Source organism: Perca fluviatilis, chromosome 5, assembly GCF_010015445.1.
Source record: "Perca fluviatilis chromosome 5, GENO_Pfluv_1.0, whole genome shotgun sequence".
Lineage (NCBI taxonomy): Eukaryota > Metazoa > Chordata > Actinopteri > Perciformes > Percidae > Perca > Perca fluviatilis.
In genome coordinates, this window is record NC_053116.1 from 20,652,256 (window position 1) to 20,668,735 (window position 16,480).

Below are 16,480 nucleotides of genomic sequence, written 5' to 3' on the forward strand. Positions count from 1 at the left end.
ACATTTTGAAGCTGCAAGGAGTTACCCCAGATTTAAATCCCCAAAACTAGATTAACTTGATACTTTAGGATAGAAAAAGCCTTTATAAATGAGAAAACAACCAACCAAGTTAGACTGGCTCCAGGCCTCATTCAAGTCCAATACAGATGCTCAAGATCATAACATCTTCCTCTTCATCCTACACTAGAGGCCTCTAGTTTAAGGGTGGTCAACTTTAATGTTTATTGGCAGTGCAAAAGGTTAGTCTGATTGCAAATCCCAAATGCTTCACGTTAATAAACACTGTACTTTGTTGCATCCCATGTGTCCTGTCAGGTTATCCCAGGTCTTACACAGCAGATGTTCATCCCTTTATGTGTGTACGTTTTTGTCCCTCCCTCTGGCTATAACACTCCATAGCAGTGACAAACAGTTCCGCCACCCTCGTCCCACCTTAGGACAGCTTACACTCTTACGGCACACTCACACCCCTTGCTGATTGCGTGACACCAATGGCTTCTGACAGGAATGGGGTATAAATGGCCTGTAAGTCAATTGCTAGGTCACTGTCACTGAGACACACACACACACACACACACACACACACACACACACACACACACACACACACTTATTGGGAAAGTAACTTCTCAGAAATGTACAGTAAGTATGACTTGTCTTTTTCAGGCAGTGGGGGTTCTTTGTTGATCATCTTATATTTAAAAAAAAATCTACCCATTCAATGGAATAAATAGTGTGCGTAATGTTCGTTTATTGGTGTTTTAAGCCCCCAACATCTCCTTCCAGGCAGTGTTGTGTGCCTCATTCAACTCTAATACAGATGCTCAAGATCATAACATCTTCCTCTTCATCCTACACTAGAGGTCTCTAGTTTAAAAGGTGGTCAACTTTAATGTTTAATGGCGGTGCAAAAGGTTAGTCTGCAAGTGGGACAGAGGGACAGAAATAGTACCGCTGCATCTAAATGACACAAGGGCTAGGGCTAATTAAAAGTAATAAACCTTGGTGCCTGGTCAGCCATGCAGGCTACATATAAAATGACCCTTTAACACAGCTTAGTGTAACTTTATTTTATATCTGTAAAGTTATCCCATCAGAGTCTTATTGAGACCCAGCAGCCTCAAGCCAGATTCCCCTAAACCACTAATTCATTAGAGCATTATATGTTTAATACACCCCTATTTAGTTTAAAGGCCACTATATATTTTAAAATTCACATACAAAAAAATAATGATGTCACCCTATGCTGAACTCTCAGAGACTTCCTCAACCTTCAGCCTTTTTAATCATACTATATTTCATATTTCTCCAGTGGCAACAGATCAGTATCAGAATAATGTAAGAGAATGAACTGTTAGATTTGTACAGAGGTCTATTCTCCTGGCATTTATATTTATTTATTTTATTTCTGCCACCTCACTCTGTAAAAACCAAATGTTCTCAAAATAAAATTATATATATATAGTATATATGGCATTTTTTGTAAACTGTACAGGGTAGTAAATGGTTGATCCCCCCAAAAAAATAAAAATAAAAATAAAAATGCCATCCTCAACATCTACAGTAAATGTTTAACCATGTAATTGGGAGTTAAAAAGCAGTAAATTCCACTTATCCATACTGAAAACCATTTAGGAACAGGAATAGACTACTTATCTTATCTGCATGGCTTCCGATTGTTAGCCTCAAATTACAGTTCACCATGAGTCACCTCTGGGTATTTGTTTATCTCTTCCTTTTCTGAAAGCCTCTCCCTCTTCTTCATCATTCATTTGCTAATGTTGGAATGAAAGATGGATGAACAGGTCATGCTGAATTGCTGATGTTAGTGGTGATTACTTATGAGGAACGCCAGGATTTGAACCTTTTAGACAAATCTATCATTAGTCATATTGCCAAAACAACTCTTCATGTGATGTTTCATCCATAATGTTGTGGCTACATAATCATACCAGCGCTAATATGTGTTTAAGGTACTTAAAATCAGCACATATTTTATACAGCTGGATAAGAAGATTGCAAATCCCAAATGCTTCACGTTAATAAACACTGTACTTGGTTGCAGCCCATGTGTCCTGTCAGGTTATCCCAGGTCTTACACAGCAAATGTTCATCCCTTTATGTGTGTACGTTTGTGTCCCTCCCTCTGGCTATAACACTCCATAGCAGTGACAAACTTACAATCTTACAGCACACTCACACCCCTTGCTGATTGCGTGACACCCGCACCAATGACTTCTGACAGGAATGGGGTATAAATGGCCTTTAAGTCAATTGCTAGGTCACTGTCACCGACACACACACACACACACACACACACACACACACACACACACACACACACACACACACACACACACACACACACACACACACACACACACACACACACACACACACACACACACACACACAAAACTTATTGGGAAAGTAACTTCTCAGTAATGTACAGTAAGTATGACTTGTCGTTTTCAGGCAGTGGGGTTTCTTTTAGGCCTGTAGCAATGCGTCGATGATGTCGACGTCAAAATTACGTGAACGTCAAATTTTTTGCGTCGACGCTTCGCAACAGCTCGCCACACACACGTGGGAGACCAAAACATTGCAGAACGGAGAACGAAACAGCAGCCTCCTCACATAATTCCCAACAAAGCCCTGCAAAAAGCCCCAATAAAAGAAAAAGTCCTAAAAGACAGCTCAACTCATCGAAGGTATGGGAATACTTCAAATTTAGTCCCAAACGTAAAAGGTGTCGTTATTTGCGCTCTTTGCCAAATGGAGTTGGCATACCACACCACAAACGATTAATCGTTTAATAAATAATCGTTTACCCCCAGCCCTAGTTTCTTTGTTGATCATCTTATATTAAAAAACAAATCTACCCATTCAAAGGAATAAATAGTGTGCATAATGTTTGTTTATCGGTGTTTTAAGCCCCCAACGTCTCCTTCCAGGCAGCGCTGCCTGGAAGGCAATAGGATTAGGCAATGGTTAGGGTTAGGGTTAGGTTGCCTTGAAGTAAACGTCGCAGCGCTGCCTGGAAGGAGACGTTGGGGGCTTAAAACACCATCGAGCGTAATGTTCATAGTTACATTTTTAAATTCTAGTGCACCACGGAGCATCTTTCCTACAAGGCTGCTGGCAGCTCTGTAACGGGTCAATCACGCTGCCCGGTGGTACAGGAGGTTGCATCAGAGTCTGATTCAAAAGTAGTTTAGCTGATTTTGTTAGATTTTAAGCACTGGACCTGAGAGTGTCACAGCAGCGACCAGAAACAGGTCGCACTGCTCTGCGTTGCGCTACCCTTCTCTATTTCTATTACAAGTTTTTTTGTAGTATACAAGACCTTTAGTGTGCCATGCTGTTATCCTGATTTGCTCTGTGTACAATGAAATAGCTGAAAAGAAATTGCCGTGATTGGACTGAAAAAAATGAGATTCAAGCATCTTGACTGATTATTGGAATCATCTGCATTTAGCCCTACAAAATTGAATGAGTCTTAAAAGGGTCCCATGGCATGAAAAATGGCGATAGGTGTAAACCAAGCCCTGGGTATCCTGCTCTACCTTTGAGAAAATGAAAGCTCAGATGGACCGATCTGGAATCTTGCTCCTTAGGAGGTCATAAGGAGCAAGGTTACCTCCTCTTTCTCTGTTTTGTCCGCCCAGAGAATTTGGACCGCCCATGAGAAAGAGAGACATCATGGCTTTCAAACGAGCAAAGTGGTAGTTGGTCAAGGCCACACCCCCACCCCTCCACCTTGCCCCCCCCCCCTCCTCCTCAATAGCTATAGACACAGAAATGGCACATCCTAAGTAAAGCTCATTGTGGGACTGGCACTAGTGCCTGTAATTTTGCACCAAGGCTGAATTTCGGGAAAGAGACTTCAGATACAGTATTAGGGGACCACTAAGGTCTATATAAAAGCATCCAAAGAGCACCATGTCATGGGACCTTTAAGAGTAAGTTGGTGAAGGGCACTTACAACTACATTAGTGACTTCTGTTTAAAACCATTAAAGCCAAACAAATAAAATCTAGCATTTCTGAAGAGTCACTCCAGCTATTCTGCAGTTATTTTATTATTCACATGTAATGCATGCACACGCATGGTCTGCCAAAATCATTCTGTTGAGGTGTCTGTGAATCTCCATATTCTCACGCAACCCTCTGTCTTGCCGTCTAATCAAATTAGCATCTCTCTGCTCCACATCCAATCAGATAGTATCTCTGCTCTCTGTGGTAACATCAGCAGCTTTTACCTGCTCTTTTCCAGTGAGGAGTGTGCTTGGTGGTAGAGCAGCCCACGTAGCCAAGGTATCTCTCTCTCCCTCTTTGAAGTAAATGAGCTGATGGATCTGGTCCAGGGAGACTTACTGTCTGCGAACAGCACACCTCTATGAGTCTGTTTGGTTTTCTCTTGCAGAGGAAAACGTAGCTCAAGTGGACACGCTGTCAGATTATGTTTTAGAAAACTGGGCAAGGATGCAATGCCGTGCTTGCTTGCTCACTCTCTCATGTGTATTGTCATTTATTTTGTCTGCCTGTCTGTCTCTCCCACACACATGCCACCCACTTTAAGATCTTTCTGTGACGTCTGCCCTTTCTCTTGAATCACTACACAATACACTGGAGAGCACCCACCAGACACTTGTCTGAGTTTGAGTGGATCACTTTTCAGTAGCCTACTGTTTGACCATGAAAGGAGTTCAAGTGTTCAAGCAGATACCCGTAAAGCTGTGGGAAAGCTCTGTCACTATATAGTCTGCCAATATGCCACTACAAAGACAGATGGCATTTAAAGTAGTTGCGTATAGTTTGTGTGTGTGTGTGTGTGTATATGTGTGTGTGTGTGTGTGTGTGTGTGTGTGTGTGTGTGTGTGTGTGTGTGTGTGTGTGTATATGTGTGTGTGTGTGTGTATATGTGTGTGTGTGTGTGTGTGTGTGTGTGTGTGTGTGTGTGTGTGTGTGTGTGTGTGTGTGCCATCTAAATAGGGGATCCATCAGGGGTATTTGGGGCCTGAATCTGCAGCTCTATTAAGAATCCAATGGTCTCTCAGAATATCATTGATTAGAGGGACAAGACGGAGGCTACGGGCAGTAAGGGTTAGTATTTAATGGCTCCCTTCCCAGTGTCTTCTTTCCTAAAGCTCACTCCATCCCTCTGTTGCACCTTTGACTTTTCTCAGTTCTTTTTTATCAATAGCAGTTTCCCTCAAACACCTAAAGTAGCATTCACACATGCAGAAACACACATGGACAAGCACATAAGCCAGGGGGGAAATGCAGAGTAAGCTACACTGTACAGCACTGTATATCACCAACCACCCATTTTCTCAGAGTTTTATGGGGTTACAATAAAGTCTAGTTATTGTGGAAGCAGATAGTCCCCTAGCCATCATCATAAACTGATTTCTCCTTCACTGAACTGATGAGGGCCGAAAGCAGAGAGAGAAAGAGGTTGGAGCAGCAGAGTAGAAAGATAAAATGAGGGTGGAGGTCAAAGACAGGAGAGTGGTATGTCCAGGGAATATTTAGGGGAGGGAAGGGATAGCAGTGGCACTGATCAATATGACAATAAGAAGAGGACAGCCAGGGTCTACCCACGTCAATAGACTTTAAGAACAGAAGAAAAACACAGCAGAGAAGATGGAATCATGTCAGGAATTCTTGAAGAAATCTCTTTTGGTCATCCTCTCGGGTCTCAAATGAAGCTCAGCGCAAATTCCTTCACTCAGACTTCTATGACTGCAATCACCAATATTTCTCCCTAATTCGATTCAGCTGTTAAGAGGCGTGCACTCTTCAGTAAACCGATCAGAATTGGCCACGAAATCCTGATCAAATCACTGAATGACATGTTGCTTTAAATGTCCCTCTCTTGCTATCAGCTGTCTTCTCAGGCAAAAGTGCAACCCTCCTTCTCCCTTTCCACCTCCGGGCTTCGTCAATCATTGCTACCGGAGTCCTTTCTGGCGGACGGGTCCTTATTTCGACCTCCTGGTTCCCTCTCCGCCATCACCAGTGTCTAGGCTCCATCGAGGGGAGTGGGAAAAAAAGTGGAATATACCTGTTTCTCTGCCCCTTTAAATATTTTCTATGATGGAGTCTAATCCCCAAAGACTATGTACATTTCATGTATTCATTTATCCATGTTCATATCATTCTCATCTATAATAAATGTTTGCATATCTGCAACGAAGTCTCTCCTGATTGAAATATGCACACACAAACAGTCACACATTTCAATGTGACAAGCCTACTAGGCCAGGTTTGCCTATCCCCAAGGCATCACTTATAAATGCCATCTGCTACAGTTATAGAATCAGCAGAGTTTCTAGAAAAGACTGTGGCTTGGTTTTGCTTTTAATCTGTGCCCCACAGCTTGCCCAACTGCTCGCATGATGTGCACCTAAGAAACCTCAGTAGACAAATGTAGAGGTTTTCATTTCAAATTTATTAGAGAGCAGATGTTTTTCTGCCTCCCGACATACAACCTTTATGTTTTATTATGTGAATATGCCAACTCATGCTGCTTGCAGCAAGAGTCTCAACATGATTTGCTCCAACTTTCTCAACAGTTTGAGAATATTCCAACCAGTGTAGTTAATTTAAATTTACATTCTCATTGTTAGCCTGGTGGCAGTTAGAAAACGTCAGTGTTTACAGACAACACACTGAACTTAATCTGCCCTGCTTGAAACTCGATTGACTCTATAAACCCACTGTTTTTTTTTTAGTGGGATATGGGTGGAATGGTGAAGATCTTGAAAAACAAATAATTTTTTGACTTGTTTGGTGAGTTTGAGTTCCTAAAAGGGAGTTTTTCCTCGCCACTGTCGCACTAAATGCTTGCTCTTGGGGGAATTACTGGATTATTATGGTTGGATCTTTGTAAATTATAGAGTGTGGTCTAGACCTGCTCTATATGCAAAGTGTCTTGAGATAACTCTTATTATGATTTGATACTATAAATAAAATTTAATTGAAAAGAAATTAAAACAGTTAAAAAGTCTTAAAGCTTGTCCGATATATAGGGCTACATCCAGCAGCTGGTTATCTTAGCTTAGCATAAATATGGGAAACAGGTGGAAGCAGCCTGTCTCTGTCTGAAGGCAACAACATCCTGCAGTCATGTTGTCACCTTGAGGTTTCCAGGCAACCAGCAGAGACTCTAGGAAGTCACTGCTCCAAGAAATAGTCCGGCACATAAAACCTCTTAAAAGCGCAACTTAAGAGACATAACGTTTTAATTAGTGAGCTTTAGAAGTGCTGGTAGGTGAAATATTAATACGCGTTTTACCAAAATGTGGAACTATTCCTTTAAATGACAAGCTCAATGAATGTGTTTCAGAGCAATGACGAACAGACTTAAAGTAAAAATATGTGATACAGTTATAGATTGCATGTTTTTGTGTACTTCAAATAACAGCATTTCACTTCCCCCCTGTGTTCTTTGTATTAAATGCATGGAGTGTTAATCCTTCATTCATCTCATTTAACCTTGTGCTATGAAATACAAATTGAATGACCTTAAAAAACAATCCCCCCAGAGCCTCATCTGGCATCACATTAACAGGAATATAATTCTCTGAAATGCATTGTGCCAGTTCTCAGAAACAAGTGTGATTATGAAAGTGAATTGACCAAATGAAGCTACGCTACAACGGTTTGTTAGTCTATCAATCTGTCACAATGGTGTGTTACTGCCAAATTGTTTTGTCACTCAACAAGTGCATCTCGAAAAAGCTTTGCATCCTTGACCAAAGTAGCTTTTAATTGCTTTCACCTTTTTCTCAGTTCTGAAAAGTAAAACCTGTTGGAATCTGTTGGAGCACACTTGCACACATCCAGTCCATAATACTGTTTAATTCAACAAAAGCTTTTACATCAAACAAGAAAACAGTTTGACCACCACTGGCCAACAGTGCACAATTCCAGCCAGACAATGGCAGCTTTGGGCCTTGACTGCCAAAGCTGACTAATAAGTTGCCATTTTAACAATTGTGTATAATTAGAGAAACAATATAATTACAATTTGTGTTGCCAGCATGATTGGTTCAATTTCACCCAACATCTAAACCAACAGTCAACAGTCAAACTTAATGTTCTCTCGTTATCCATCATCCATACTGACAATTTCCGCCATGCAGCCCCCCATTTCAACTTCTCTCAATTTGAAGAAGAATAATTAAAAAAAAACTGGAAAACCAGAGACTGCAACAATTAATTCATCCTGCATGTTTTTTATCCTGTGAAGAAGCAGGCAGAGTTAATCAAATAGATATTTTCTACAATTTAATTTGTTAATCATTGCTCCAGACAGAAATTTATACAAAGCCGCTCTATTTAATAAATCTATTTAATATCTCCCCCCGGTCACTAAAGTGTGAAAGTTCCCAATCCACCACAAAATGTTGAAGCCTTCGCTCTTGTTAAATTCAGGTCACTGAACGATTATAATCTTGTTTTACAACAACACTTGCCTTTTGAAAATTGTGTTATTGATTGCTCACAGGAATGCAAAAAGAGTAACATGTGTGAACGTAGCCACTTAATTATTGCAATTCTAAAGCTCGTAAAGCACTTCAAATGTATGTGACCATGGAGCCAGGACAGTGACAGTAACCTGTAGTATTGAAAATAAAATTGGCATTGAAACAACAAATATTGGAACTGAAAAATGTTGAACTGAAATATAAAACACAAACATCAAAAAGTATTAATCTCACAATGCTATTATTTTATTTCACTTTGACATTTGTTTGGATTATGTTAGGTTTTTCAATGCCAATCTACATTTTTCTTGATGTCTGACTTTTTCAGTGACGTTTTTTTTTACGCTGTCAGGATTTTTACAATGTCACTGGTTTTCAGTTTCAACTTTCTGTCACTGTTTTGGGGTAAAAAAGAAAAGGAAAAAGCGGCCAGAGGAGGGACAAAGGGGGCGTGGTTTACAGGTAATTTGCATAGGCTACTGGAGAGACGCGCCCCTCCACAGGCATCCTTACCGATCCATGTGTTACAACCACCCCCCCCCCCAATGGCTTCCACAAGTTCACCTGGAACCTCCAAATCTATGTAAGTCTGTTTATTCTGCCATTTTTTATTTCCATGAGAAGCAGGCTGGTTTACTGTTAACTTTAAATGTAGGCCTAATCTGTGCTGTTTTGACAGAGGTTAGAACTGTTCTCTTAATACATCCATGGTTAGCACACGTCAGCTAACGTGTGGCTAATTATAGATAAGTCTCCCGCCGGGGATGTCAATCTATCTTTCATAATCTAGTATTTATAATAACGGTAATTCCTGTCCTTTAGGAGTCCTAAGGCCAGTGTTACTGCTGGTGCACGAGGCTTGACTCGCTTGCATCTCTCATTAGCTGCGTCATGGATGTCTTAAGAGAACGAGCTCAGCTCTCTCTACCTGTCGCTAACACTGGCACGGAGCGTTAACGCCCTCCCCCATAACTATCCTCCAATCACAAGTTAGCACACGCCAGCTAACTTGTGGCTAATTGTAGTAAGTCTCCCGTTGAACAACGCTTAACGCTAGCTAATACCACATCAGCTAGCCCACTTGGGGGTTTAAAGTGATATTAATAGTGCACTGATGAGTCAGTCTTTAAGAGGGTCGCCTGCTAAATCCCTCCAACAGTCTGCATTTATTTTGTACCCACTATATATTTGTACCACGCCTCCAGAGGGACCTTGACACTTTACCAGACTTCTCCAGGACCCTGTGCAGCTTCAAAATGTTCAATTAAACCTTTTTTTTCAATTTTGTTTTGGATGTTTATTATGGCCATATGTGCATAACCAATTAAATGCACACCTAAAGTGTGCATTTAATTTACAAAAAAAGTAATTGTTTAGTGAAGTATTCTAAAAGCAACTTCAGTCTTTTAACATTACTTGTCAATTACAGGATATACAAGATCTTTTCTTGGAGGGGGACCATGACAGAGTGACAGAAGAGTCTGCCAGTGGAGTACTTTTACCACCCATCCAGTGCCCTCTGAGGCCGCAGACTGTGGCAGAACTGAGGGCAGCCAATGGCGGATAGCTTTGCATGACTGCACTTAACTATGTGATTCTTTACACATAAACATGGCAGGACAACACAGGAAAAACATTTTGTTTGTTATTTTAAAATGACAAATACCACTACTACTTTATATGTAGTACTGATTTTAATCCTTAACAGTTTTTGAAATGACATGCATTTACAGTATGGACTCCAGCAAAACAGTTAAATCTATACATTTTCAGTGAATAATAAATAAATATATTCAAGTAAGAATTTGACTCTATTTCATAACAAATTACAGTAAATGCAATGATAATGCATATGAGGGTTAATGTGTACTGGCCTATGCGAAAGGGTACAAGTCCCATTTCATGACTAAAAACAGTGTAAGTGTAAATAGTCAAAATCCACAGGCTGACGTTGCAGAACTTCCTGAAGCCTTTTCAGCAGTCTCTCCATAAGCTGCCTCCCAGTCGAAGGTGCCTGTAATTATACACAACTTAGTGAAATCGGATGAGAAATGTAAAGGTTATGCCTTTAAGCCAGAAATACTACAGACATACTAGTTTTTGTTTACAAACAAGTTTATACATGTATGTCCAAGTAAACCTTTAACCGATAATATCAGTTTAACAGTTATAAAATATTGTACTGGACTGTTTACATGATAATGTTAACTTATGTTCAGCTAAGGCAGTTTTTCAGTAACTGTGTTTTCCCAGTTTTAGGAGATGTCAGTAAACGCGTTCTGCCTGTGTGATTTGCCTAGAAACCTGTCAGTCAGCAGCTATACTTGTGATTGGAGGATAGTTATGGGGGGAGGGGCGTTAACGCTCCGTGCCAGTGTTAGCGACAGGTAGAGAGAGCTGAGCTCGTTCTCTTAAGACATCCATGACGGAGCTAATGAGAGATGCAAGCGAGTCAAGCCTCGTGCACCAGCAGTAACACTGGCCTTAGGACTCCTAAAGGACAGGAATTACTGTTATTATAAATACTAGATTATAAAAGATAGATTGACATCCCCGGCGGGAGACTTATCTATAATTAGCCACACGTTAGCTGACGTGTGCTAACCATGGATGTATTAAGAGAACAGTTCTAACCTCTGTCAAAACAGCACAGATTAGGCCTACATTTAAAGTTAACAGTAAACCAGCCTGCTTCTACGTGAAATAAAATGGCAGAAATAAACAGACTTACATAGATTTGGAGGTTCCAGGTGAACTTGTGGAAGCCATTGCGGTGGTGTGTGGTTATAACACATGGATCGGTGAGGATGCCTGTGGAGGTGCGGTCTCTCCGCAGCTAGCCTATGCAAATTACCTGTAAACCACGCCCCCTTGTCCCTCCTCTCAGGCCCCTCCTCCCTACGCCAAAACAGTGACAGAAAGTTGAAACTGAAAACCAGTGACATTGTAAAAATCCTGACAGCGTAAAAAAAAAACGTCACTGAAAAAGTCAGACATCAAGAAAAAATGTAGATTGGCATTGAAAACCCTAACATAATACAAACAAATGTCAAAGTGAAATAAAATAATAGCATTGTGAGATTAATACTTTTTGATGTTTGTGTTTTATATTTCAGTTCAACATTTTTCAGTTCCATTATTTGTTGTTTCAATGCCAATTTTATTTTTCAATACTACAGGTTACTGTCACTGTCCTGGCTCCATAAAAATGAAGATAAGCTTACTGTTGGAACTTTGAGCAAATGCTTTGGGTGTATCTGACAAAACTTTAATATCTGTGTCTTGTGTTTGATCCACCTGCAGAGGTCCAGAGTGAAGTGAAATAGCTACTGATCTTTAGGAATGGTTTGTTTGGGGTTGATTGTGTTTTAAGCTCACAAGAAGAACAAGGGGTTAAACACTTGGATTAAGAGAGGGATGGAATTCTGATTGTATTTAAATCAGAATTAAGTCGATGTGGGGTCCTTTGAAGGTCTCACACAATGGAAATCGATTGCGGTGTCATTTAAGAAGGCGATCGCATTGTACTGGACCACAAATTATCAGAATGAAAACAGCATTTGGATTGACGGATAGATTTCCCTTGCGCACTCACCTGTAAAAGAGTCCATCCTTTATCCCCGAGTCTCACACTATTCTCTGAGGTGTGGAAGGGGGCAATTGAATTACCTCCACCCTCTCTGGCCCATAGCGAGTGATATGCGACTGGATTCCATTACACAAACTCTATCTAACCCAGACTGCGGCCTATCTAAACCTCATATCCCTGACAACTCTCCATACATCAGCCACAGGCTAATACACTATAATAGGCAGGGGCCTCACCCACAGATATACCATATGACCGGTCTCTCTTGCTCACTCACAATGGCTACCATTTGTTTGCCTTAGCCTTACTATTCCCGCTTGTACTTCTTGCACAGGCCTTTGTGCCTCTTGTCTTCATTTATTCAGTTGCTCACTTCTTATCTCTACCACTTCAGTTCACTGCTAGTTGCTCTCTTTTTCACACCCCTCCCATTGTTGTTCCTCTATCACTCACTGTTTTACCATTTTCATTGTACTAAAATAGTACATTACAGAGGACGAAAAATGATTAGTGGATGCCTCTCTTTGGAAGAGTTGTTCTCTTATCTGTATGTCTTCTGTCACTAACCATGTCCTTTCCATAATTGTTTGGGAATCAAACCTCAATACTTTTTGGTATCGACCAAAATGTGTCCATAGCCCATAGTATCAAAAACTGCATGTACTTAAAACTGAATGAATGCCTGAACAGATTTGTAATCTTGTTGATATAGTCTTTGATCAGATAGTTCCATGTTTAATTTAAAGTTTTGCCAATTTTAGATAATTTAATTTCATTTCTTGTATGACTGCAACATTTAAAGCGATCCTCAACAGTTGGAATGTAATAACAAGTGGATAACAGAAAGTCATAAAGTCAGAGAAATTAATTTAATAATGGCAATATCTATTTAAAGTTTGCTAACATTAGCCACCAGCTGCTGGTCATTTCAGTCCAAATGAGGCTGTTGCAGCAAAACCACTGAGTCTATGGAACAGAACAAAGCAGTGTTTATTCTATTGCTTATTATGAGTTATTTTACTAAGTAAAAGAATGAATATGCCATTTTTTCTTCCAAAAAGTACAGTGTCATTTTTTTGTTTAATGAAAAAGGGTGTAATAGAAAATGTGTTTATATTTAGCATGGTATTAAAGTTTTAGTATTGCTTTGGTAAAATATTGGCACTAGTATCAAAATATTTCAAACCATACCCAGCCCAATATCAAATAAACATTAACCGTTGCTGTGTGATTGTGTGCGTGTATACTTGCCGCAAACCATCTCTCTTTTCTAGCCTCCACCTCTTTTTTACTTAATTTTATTCCTCTCTTCTCGTATTCCTCCATTCTCTCCTCTCTCATTCCCAAGATATCTCTCTCTCTCTCTCTCTCTCTCTCTCTCTCTCTGAGAGCATCAAAGGGCTGTGTCCGTACCAAAGCTCAGCTCAACAGTGGAGTGGTTGACCTTGGACGCTTACTAACAACCCAGGAAAAAGGGAGAGAGAGTGAAAAGAGAAAGGGTAAGGAGAAAGATCACACACAGGAATACTAACCAAGCTTAAGACAGGAAACTGTGTAGAGTGCGGTTTACTGTAAATGTGGTGAACTGCAGTGAACACACAAATCAGACACATTCACAGGCAAATTTGGCAGCAAATGCCTGGAAAAAAATGTCAGGCAGTGGTTTTGCTTATAGAATGCAGTTGTCTCCCTCCTAAAGACCTTGTCATCACAGGAGAAAGATCTACTTCACAATGAAGCTGTGAGTTTACAATGAGAAAAAAGGAAGACCAGAACTGATCATCATTAGCATATACCTTCTCACATGAAGAGTGATTCACTACAGAGGGCAAAAGGCCAAATACAAATGAATAGATATATAAAAGGAAAACAAACTTGCATTTGTAGCATTATACATCTATTTTTTTATTATTTAAATTTTGTGGATAAAATAAGCTTAACAGAAGAAAACGTGTCCAATCTCAAAATCAAACAAACCTCTGAAAATATTAAGAGTGTAGGTTTGGTTGGCATACATGCCCAAATCTCTATGGCGTTGGAGCCAAGGATTTCACCTGACACATCAACAACTCTGTGATGAAAAAACTGTGTATGCTTGCATCTGTGTTGCATCATTACCAAGTAATACACATAACCGCAACCACACTTATGTACTCACACACCTACATCATTTTTACAGCGTTGTTGATGTGTTCCAGTTAATAGTTTCAAAATGTAAAGATGCACAGAAAACACAGAGAAAACACACTCAACTGCATACGAAAATCCTGAATCATAAATAATGCACCTACATACACTAACGAGCCAAAAGTACAAAGAAAGAATGATTCCTATTCCTCAAACCTCAAACATCAACAACAAAAAACACAAACCACTGTCTGATTCTGTTACTTGATTTTTTGAAAAATCCTGAGAGATGATGTTCCTCACTTTTTTGCATGATAGAATAAAAAGGTATGTATAGTTAAATGGGAGTTTGACTGGCCAAAAATATTATTAACAGGCGATTGTAGGTGGTATCAATGTAAGCAATACAGTAATACGCAGGTTTAAGAGATTATCAAACTTTTGGTTTTTGCCTCTGAAGACATTAACTAATTGTTAAAAAGTTCCAGTGTTCGACATAAGCAATGGCTTCTTGGTAGCGAAGTTAAATCATGTGAACATTGTCAACAACCACTGGGTGCGCTCCCTCCAGCACCAAACAGGAATTTAATTAACAGGTTATTTATGGTTTCTATGGCATCGCACTAAGCTAAACGCTAAAGAGGAAACGTCGCCGTTTTTTAACCCTTCTGAAGCGAGTCATCCAACGGGAGTTTTACCGGCGGATAAACACGGACCTCCGGGTACTGCCACTATTCATCTACATGTAGTGCAGAACAGAAAATCTGCAAACTTTCCCTTAAGTTACCAGCTAACGCTAGCGCCATAGATATAAACACTATGCACTAGCGCTAGCTAGCTAGCTTGGTTACATTTTTCAAAACAAATCTAGTTGTAGTCTTGCAATTTGTGACCCTGCAAGATCACCAGGCTTTAACGTTAGATGTGAGATGATTGTCTTTAGATGTGAGGTGGTGTCAGACTTTGGTCTTTTCAAAGTCTGTTCAAAGTCTTCTAGTGTATGCTAGGCATAAACTGACTGAACTCATATTTGTAGATGCAGAATAGGCTTTTGGTGTGTTGTTATGTTGGACACTGGAATTACTTTGAAGATGCAGTAAAACTGAAATAGGCCAAGCGATTTCAAGAATTTTTAAGGATCAGCAGACATGGTGCGTTTATCTACGATATACAATATACTTGAATCAAGACTGACCAGATACAATCATAACATGCTATTAAGACGTGAGGTACATTCGACTCCAAATTAATAAAAATAAATTACATTTCACTTTCCACAAATGGAAGAAGACGAATAAAGAAAAAGCACACTTTTGCACTCTTGTATGAAAATGCTGAGTGTCAGATGCATCGAAAAAGCCACCAGGACAAAAGCTAAAAAAAGATCCATGGACAGAGCAGTGTGCATGATCTTTTTTTATCTTGCTTTGAAGAAGACATTGTTTCCTATCTCCTCCTCTCCTTCCTTCCTCTTTTCTCCTCCCCCTGATGTCAGTGACTCCTCATCAGGGACCACATTAAAACTCAATCAATTACACACACACACACACACACACACACACACACACACACACACACACACACACACACACACACAAACAACTGTCTCTCTATCATTCCTGGGCTGAATGCCAGCATCTCTCTCTCTCCCAGTCGCTCTCTGCGCAGTGTTGTCCTCATCTCTCTCATTGTGATCCTGTGGCCTTGTTGGCCCTGGCATTCAATTTAGCTGTCATCCAGATGCATCCCTCTCTCTGCACACACACGTGCACACACACTCAGATGGATTTCCTGTCAGGACAGTTTGAGACCAATCAGACTGTGGTATTGGAGCATGCCCAGATGAGGGTTAAAGGCCATCAAGGGATCACCACACACAATGAAGTACTCCCTTTAATCCTGGGCACACACATGCACAGACACACAGAAAATGCGTGCATGCCAAAAGTTATATGCATCATAAAACACAAAATAGCACACAAACACATGCACAACTTCAATAAAACTGCACTTACATTTACCACCAGTAATATTAAATTTGAATGCATTAAGTCGACGCGCGCGCGTGCGTGCGATGTGCGTGCGCGCGCGCGTGCGTGCGTGCGTGCGTGCGTGCGTGCGTGCGTGCGTGCGTGCGTGCGTGTTAAGTTGCCTTTAGGCACCATCAGGGTGTCACGCAATATGGCTAAGCCCGGGTCCCACAGGACCTTAACAGTGTCTACTCAGTTTCTAAGAGATCAGCAGAGCCAGGCAGAGAGCAGAAAGAA

At 40.4% G+C, this 16,480-nt stretch overlaps 2 long non-coding RNA genes across 2 annotated transcripts; one reads left to right on the plus strand and one right to left on the minus strand.

Moving 5' to 3' along the window:
• Positions 1-9,041: 9,041 nt before the first annotated feature.
• Positions 9,042-10,298, plus strand: LOC120558477. The gene is made up of 2 exons (XR_005639130.1): positions 9,042-9,080; positions 9,927-10,298. It is a non-coding gene; the product is annotated as an uncharacterized LOC120558477 (long non-coding RNA).
• Positions 10,173-11,321, minus strand: LOC120558476. Its single transcript, XR_005639129.1, has 2 exons — positions 11,229-11,321; positions 10,173-10,511 (listed from the first exon to the last, which is right to left on the minus strand). It is a non-coding gene; the product is annotated as an uncharacterized LOC120558476 (long non-coding RNA).
• Positions 11,322-16,480: the final 5,159 nt, after the last annotated feature.